The 7,609-nt window shown below is 40.7% G+C and overlaps 1 long non-coding RNA gene across 1 annotated transcript in view; it reads left to right on the top strand.

Moving 5' to 3' along the window:
- Window positions 1-7,159, top strand: part of LOC103255952 — a 16,086-nt gene extending 8,927 nt beyond the window's left edge. Inside the window, exons 3-4 of the long non-coding RNA XR_504051.2 lie at window positions 1,691-1,728; window positions 6,875-7,159. This is a non-coding gene — a long non-coding RNA (uncharacterized LOC103255952). The remainder of the gene's footprint in view (window positions 1-1,690; window positions 1,729-6,874) is intronic.
- The last annotated feature ends 450 nt before the right edge of the window (window positions 7,160-7,609 follow it).

Here is a 7,609-nt window from a genome sequence, read left to right as displayed (position 1 = left end):
AATATTTTGCCATATTAATTAAATTTGTAAGCCATTTTTGGAACATAGAATCTGGAATCTCTGGTGGATAATAAACTTGGAGTATTGATAAAAGACCTTCCCATACTTGTTATATTTGTAATGGTTATCTACAATATAAAATCATTCATCTTCATTCACTTTTTTCCAATCTTTCATGAAATGTGAATTCTTACAGCCAAATCTTCCATGTCTTTCCAATATCACCTTCTCAGTACTGCTCCTGTGCTCTTTGTTTGAGAAAGGTCTCCATTGTAATGAGAAGTAAGAGCAAAAAAAATGAAAAGAAGAATTTATCTGACTTGCTAGACTCAGGTGAATACATCTTCCAAATCTAACATATTATACCATGCTATGGACATCAGCAAAAAGGAAAAATAAAAATCACAGGTCCACCATTGCCTTACTAAGGTATGGTGTGGCCATGTGCTCTGTGAGCTATGGCCAGGCCATATTCTCTTAAGTTTAGACCCCCTTCCCTACCAGGGAAGGTAAATCTCCTCTTTCTTTCTCTCTCCCTACAATTTCCTTTATAAATAAACTTTATTTTCTAATTTAAAAAAAAACCAAAAATCTTAACTTCATCAACATAACAATTTCACATAATATAGATAAAATTGCCTTTCTGAGAACTCCAATAAATAGGTCAGAATCCCAAGTGAGTACAACATCAAAAAGAGCTACTTGGAAGAGGAAGTTCTGTAATTCCAGTACTTTGGAGGCTGTGGTCAGAAAATTGCATAATCTCAGGGTTCAAGACCAGCCTGGGCAACTTGATGATACGTCGTCTCTATAATATATTAAAATATAAATCGGGCATGATAACACATGACTGTAGTTCTATATAATTGGAAGGCTGAGGGGAAGGATCACCTAAGTTCAGCAGGTCGAGGCTGCAAGGGCTCTGAGCATGCCACTGCACTCCAGCCGGGTGACAGAGTGAGACTCCAACTCAAAAATAATTAAGAGAGTGTCAGCCATTCATGGTGACTCATGTCTGGGATCCCAGAACCTTGTGGATGCTGAGACAGGAGGATCACCTGAGCCTAGTAGTTCAGGACAAGCCTAGTCAATAGAGTACAGCAAACATTATTACCTCAAAATAAAAATTATCCGGGCACGGTGGCATCAGCCTGTAATCCCAGCTACTCAGGGGCTGAGGATTGGAACAATCACTGGATCCCAGGAGCTCAAGGCTGTTGTGAACCTTGATTGTGCCACTGCACAGCAGCCTGGGTAAGAGAAAGAGACCCTGACTCAGAAAACAAAGGATCTTACAAAAAGGTTTGGAAACCCTTCTAGATATTGATCTTGGCAATGATTTTGTTGATATGTCACCAAAACTGTAGTCGCAAAAGCAAGCATAAACAAGTTGGACTACATCAAACTAAAAAACTTCTGCTGAATGAACAATAAGAAGGCTTATAGGGAGAGAAAGGATTTGCAAGCTATGTGTTTGATAAGTCAATATCCAAAATTTATTTGGAAGTCATATAAATTAAAGGTAAAATAATACAATGATAAACAATTTACTGAAAAATAGGAAAAGAATGCTATTTTCAAAGAATAAACACAACTACCAACAAGTGTATGAAACAGTGGTCAGCATCACCAATCGCCAGGCAATTGCCAATCAAAACAATGATGAGTTTTCCTTTTTTCTTTTTTTTAGATAACAGACTTATTTCTGAGACTCCGTTGCAATTATAAGTAAGTTACGAGCTCTACTCTACATAATTCTCATTCTGGGACCTAAGCTAAAGAAACAACACTTTAGCTGGGCTCTGTGGCTCAGTCTGTAATCCTTCGCTTTGGGAGACTGAGGTGAGTAGATTGCATGAGCCCGCAGGTTCGAGACCTGCCTGGGCACTTGGTGAGACCTCATCTCTACAATAGATCAAAAAATTACCTGGGTGTTGTAGTGCACACCTGTAGTTCCAGCTACTTGGAAGGCTGAGGCAGAAGAAACGCTGAAGCCCAGTGGGTCGATGCAGCGGTGGCCGGCAGTGGACACTGCACTCCAGTCTGGGTGACAGAGTGACACTCCAAGGAAAAAAAGAAACAACACTTTCTGGAATGTTGTCAATCTGTGGGAGAGGGAAAAGAATTAGTGAGACACATATTGCTGGGCTCGGTGGCTCAGCCTGTAATCCCACACCTTGGGAGGCTGAGGTGAATGGTTTTCCTGAGCCTGTGGGTTCGAGACCCGTCTGGCAACTTGGTGAGACCTCATCTCTACAATAAATCAAAAAATTAGCCCAGCGTGGCAGCACACACCTGTAGTTCCAGCTACTTGGAAGGCTGAGGCAGAAGGATCGCCGGAGCCCAGCAGGTTGAGGCTGACGTGGCTGGGAGCGGCCACTGCACTCCAGTCTGGGCGATAGAGTGAGACACTGATTCAAAAACAAAAAAAGAACCCCATCATATTCTCATACTTTCACCGAGAATCTTGAATAGATTTCTACTTGAGAACAACAGTTCACAAATATGCAATCGTAAAATGCAATGCCCTCTGTTGAAAATTTTATGATTAAATTTTTGCAGTAGTTGAAAACTGCTGGTAGCAGTGCCGGATTGACAGTACTGGGAAACTGCTGGTTGGGGCAGACTTTGTCAACAAGGGCACCTGCACGATGATCACTTGTATACCCAGCCCTGAATCTATACTACATCTATAAATTTAAAAAAAATTCTAGAGTTTAAGAAATCAGTAGAGCCGGGCTCAGTGGCTCAGCCTGTAATACCGTGCCTTTGGGAGGCTAAGTGAGTGGATTGCCTGAGCCTGTGGGTTCGAGACCCACTTGGGCAGCGAGACCTCATCTCTACAATAAATCAAAAAATCAGCTGGGCGTGGTAGTGCATACCTGTAATTCCGGCTACTTGGAAGACAGGTGGAAGGATCGCGGGAGCCCAGCAGGTGAGTCTGCGATGTCCGGGAGCAGCCACTGCACTCCAGTCTGGGTGACCAAGTGAGACTCCAACTCAAAAAAAAAAAAAAAATCAGTAGAAAGTAAGGACTACAGGAATTAAACATGAATATAAATAAATGACATCAAGTCAATAGCAACATTAAAAAAGGACAGATCCGCAAATAGTTAGGGGACACTGAACACCACCTACACCCTGATTTTACTGATGTGAGAGTTGTATTCCAGAACCACTGCAAATCGAATGTGGATTTTTGCAACAATGATGAATTTTCCTCTCACACCTGGTAGGATGAATAATATCAATAAGAAAGATAAGTCTTGACAAGATGTGAAGAAAAAAAATTCTGTACACTGTGAGTTTTAAATTAATACAGTGATTATAAAAACAATTATTAAATAATTTCAAAAAATGAAAATACAGTGATTATAAAAGCCATTATTAAATAGTTTCAAAAAATGAAAAATTAAACTACAATCCAGAAATCCCCTTTCTGTGTATATATCCAAAGGAAATAAAATCAGCATATTAAAGAAGTAGCTACACCCCTATGTTCACTGCAGCAGTTGTCACAATGGCCATGCTATGAAAACAACCAAAATGTTCGTGGGTGCTGAATGGAGAAGAAAATTTGTATGTATACACAATAGAATATTATTCAGCCATAAAGAATCATAGCATCCCACCATTTTAACATCACAGATGAAGCTGTAACACATATAAATGAAGTAAGCCAGGCACACAAAGAGAAGTATGGCATTTTCTCACCTATGTGTGGAATAAAAAAATATTGCACTCATACAAGCAAAGAGTAAAATGGAAGGGCCAGGGCCTGCAGCTGGGGAAAATGGGAGATGTTGAAAAGGTAAAAAATGTAGTGAGTTTTAGGAATCTAATGTCCTAGTGAGTATAACTGATAAAAGTCTTGTATCCTTAAACATTTGCTAAAATAATAGACATTGTGTTCTCATTATTTCAAAAACAGTAACTGTAAAGTGTCAGATATGTTTACTAACCTGATTGTATTCATATTTCACAATATATAAACAGATCAAATCATTACATGATACACAATAAATATATGATTATACAATATTTGTAAAAAATAATACACATTAGACACACAAATACATAAACACATATATAGATCAACTATGTCCATATATATATTACCTAGTCATAAGCTTAATACTGAAAGAAAATTATAAAATAAGAGATTTTTTCTTTCTTTTTTCTTTTTTGAGTTGGAGTCTCACTCCGTTGCCGAGAGTGGAGTGCAGTGGCACGCACCCGGCCACCGCAACCTCGACCTGCTTGTCTCCCGTGATCCTTCTGCCTCAGCAGTCTGAGTAGCCAGAACTACAGGCACAAGCTACCATGCTCGGTAGCTACAATATTTTTGAATTATGGTAGAGAGGAGGACTCACCAAATGCCCAGGCAGGTCTTGAACCTGCGGGCTCAGGCAATCCACATGCCTCGGCCTCCCAGAGTGCTGGGATTACAGGCTGAGCCACCGAGCCTGGCCTAAAATAAGAGTTAAGAAACAAGGTAACATGTGGAAGTTTGATATATGTTTAGTAATGTTCTAAGCGATAACATGTTTTAAAAATTGGGAGCCAGGCTTGGTGGCTCAGCCTGTAATCCCATGCCTTTGGGAGGCTGAGGTGAGTGGATTGTCTGAGCTGGTGGGTTCGAGACCCACCTGGGCAGCGAGACCTCATCTCTACAATAAATCAAAATGAGCCAGGCATGGTAGCGCACACCTGTAATTCCAGCTACTCGGAAGGCTGAGGCGGAAGGATCACCGGAGCCCAGCAGGCGAGGCCAGTCTGGGTGACAGTGTGAGACTCCAACTCAAAAAAAAAAAATGGGGGTTATAGAATTTAAATTGCCAATCTCCATTTAAAATAAAACCATCAAATTGTAAAGTAAAATAATGTTAGGTTTTCCAACATTTAGAGACCGCCTTAGGATAGGAAATTATAAAGCAGAAAACATATAACATTTGTCTAGCAAAAAACACTACTCTCAAATATTTCAGTCAGGATGCAAACAGAGAAATGAAAAAATAATATAACATTGAGTTTCTAAAAACCAAATATTCCCAAAAGGAATAGAAGAACACTCAGATCATACAGTCTGTTATAAACCATGAAAAGGACTTTGATTTCCCATATAACCTTAAAAGATCACCAAGAGGAAGTAGAGTTTTTAGAGAATTTCAGATAATACACCAGTAGATGTCCTTATAGAACAGCAAGAGAAAAAAGAACCCAGAAAACCATTTCCACTGGAGCAGACAAGTGTAAGAAGCTAGCTACATTTCATTCTCTCCTTCCACCTTGACCAGTGTCATCTGCTTCATTCCCTCCCACCTGCCTAGGGCTTTGGGTAATGTGCTGTGTCTCTTCACATCCCAGGGCTGTTTCCTTTGCCCAGACATGTGATCAGGTCTGGGTTAGAGACAGCAAGGCCTGTTTGATTAGAAAAAGTAACACAACCTTTGGTGGGATTCACCAACCACCAAACTATTACTGTGTTCAGTAGACAAAACATTTTATGAGACTTCAGAAAATTAACTTCAAATTACTGTTTTCCAAAAAACACTTAGAAAGTATGTTAAATGTATGGGCCTTTAGCTCTATTGGCCACCACTAGTGAATCGATAACTGATGACAGCAATTAGATTTTAAGGTGCAGGCAATAACATTGTATGCCATTAAATTTCTGAACATACCACTAATAGAGTGAAAGATACAGATTAGTTCAAAAAAGAAAATAGTTCATGTCAAAACACCGAAAAATCACAAAGTTTTTCTTGAAATTCCTTTGAGCAAAGCAGAAACTCCCAGAAAACATTCTAGAAAAGAACTATAACAATGAGGTCATATGGATATATTTTAGCATATTAAAGAAAGTTTAGTAATTATTATTATTATTTTGAGAAGGAGTCTCGCTCTGTCCCCAGGCTGGAGTGCAATGGGATGCTCACAGCAACCACAGCTTCGACCTGCTGAGCCTAGGCGATCCTTCCAATTCAGCCTTCCAAATAGCTGGAACTTCAGGCATGCGCTACAATGCCTGGCTTATTTTCTGATTTATTGTAGACACGAGGTCTAACCAAGTTGCCCATACTGGTCTCAAACTCCCAGACTTAGGCGATCCTCTTGTCTCGGCCTCCCAAATTACTGGGATTACAGACTGAGTCAGCAGCACAGTCAGTAATTACTTTTAGTATTAAATTTTATTTTTAATTTTTTAAGTTGGAGTCTCACTCTTGTCACCAAGGCAGAAGTGCAGTGGCAAGCTCATGGCTATGGCAGCCTTGACCTGCTGGGCTCAGATGATCCTTCCACATCAATCTTCCAAGTAGCTGGAACTAGAGATGAACAACATCACGCCCCACTAGTTTTTGTGATTTATTGTAGAGAAGAGGTCTCACCAAGTTGTCCAGGCTGGTCTTGAACCCCTGGACTCAGGCAGTGCTCTCTCTCCCACCTACCAAACTGCTGGGCTTACAGCAGAAATTGTAATTATTTTTTCTTGAGTTGGAGTCGCCCCCCCATTACCCAGGCTGGAGAGCAGTGGCACACAGACTTGACCTGTTGGGCTCCAGTGATCCTTCCACCTCAGCCTTCCAAGTCTCCAGCCTGTAGACAGGCACAACAACATCTGGCTACATATTTATTTATTTTAGTGATGAGGTTTCACCAAGTTGCCTGGGTAGGTCTCAAATACGCAGACTCAGGCAATCCAGTCACCTCAGCCTCCCAGAGTGCTGGGATTACAGAATGAGCCACTGAGCCTGGCCAGAATTTATAATTTTAAAGCTTAAATAATAAAAACCCAAGTCTAATACTATTACTAAGTGTTCTATACAGTGTTTAAAAAAGAATTAACACCATTTTACTCTATATTGTCCCAAAGGTGGAAGAGGAGGAAACACTTTCCAATAGTTTTTGGAACCTGGTATTCTCTTCAAACACAATCAAAGAAAGGTAGTACAACAGATGAAAACTGCAAAAGCAGTGTGCCTCTTTCGTGTTGATTTGGAAATCACTAAAACAACATTATTAAACAGAACCACATCTCTTCATCCATGGGTGAATTTCTACTAGAAATCATAAAGACAGGGGAATCCAAGGAAGTTAAATCAGTTGTAGCCAAGCTTGGTGCATCAGCCTGTTATTCCAGCACTTTGGGAGCATGAGGTGAGTGAACTGCCTGAGCCAGCGAGGTTTGAGACAAGCCTGGGCAAGTTGGTGAGACTTCATGTCTACAGTAAATCAAAAATTAGCTGAGCATTTTAGCATGCACCTGTATTTCTGACTAATTGGAAGGCTGAAGTGGAAGGATCACTGGAACCAGCAAGTCGATGCTTGGGTGGCCATGAGCATGCCCCTGCACTCCAGCCTGGGTAATGAAGTGAAACTCCATTTGAAAAAAAAAAATCTTCGCTGTAAAAATTCTGCCTCCTTAGTCAGCACAGAAATGCAAATTAAAACATCGAGCCGGGCTCAGTGGCCCAGCCTGTAATCCCATGCCTTTGGGAGGCCGAGGTGAGTGGATTGCCTGAGCCCGCAGTTTCATGACCTGCCTGGGCAACTTGGCGAGACCTCATCTCTACAATAAATGAAAAATGAGCCAGGCATGGCAGCACAT

This window comes from Carlito syrichta, unplaced genomic scaffold, assembly GCF_000164805.1.
Source record: "Carlito syrichta isolate Samal-C Ts95f unplaced genomic scaffold, Tarsius_syrichta-2.0.1 Scaffold288760, whole genome shotgun sequence".
NCBI classification, from domain to species: domain Eukaryota; kingdom Metazoa; phylum Chordata; class Mammalia; order Primates; family Tarsiidae; genus Carlito; species Carlito syrichta.
Note: the sequence above shows the minus strand (reverse complement) of the source record. Positions and strands in the feature narration are given on the sequence as shown.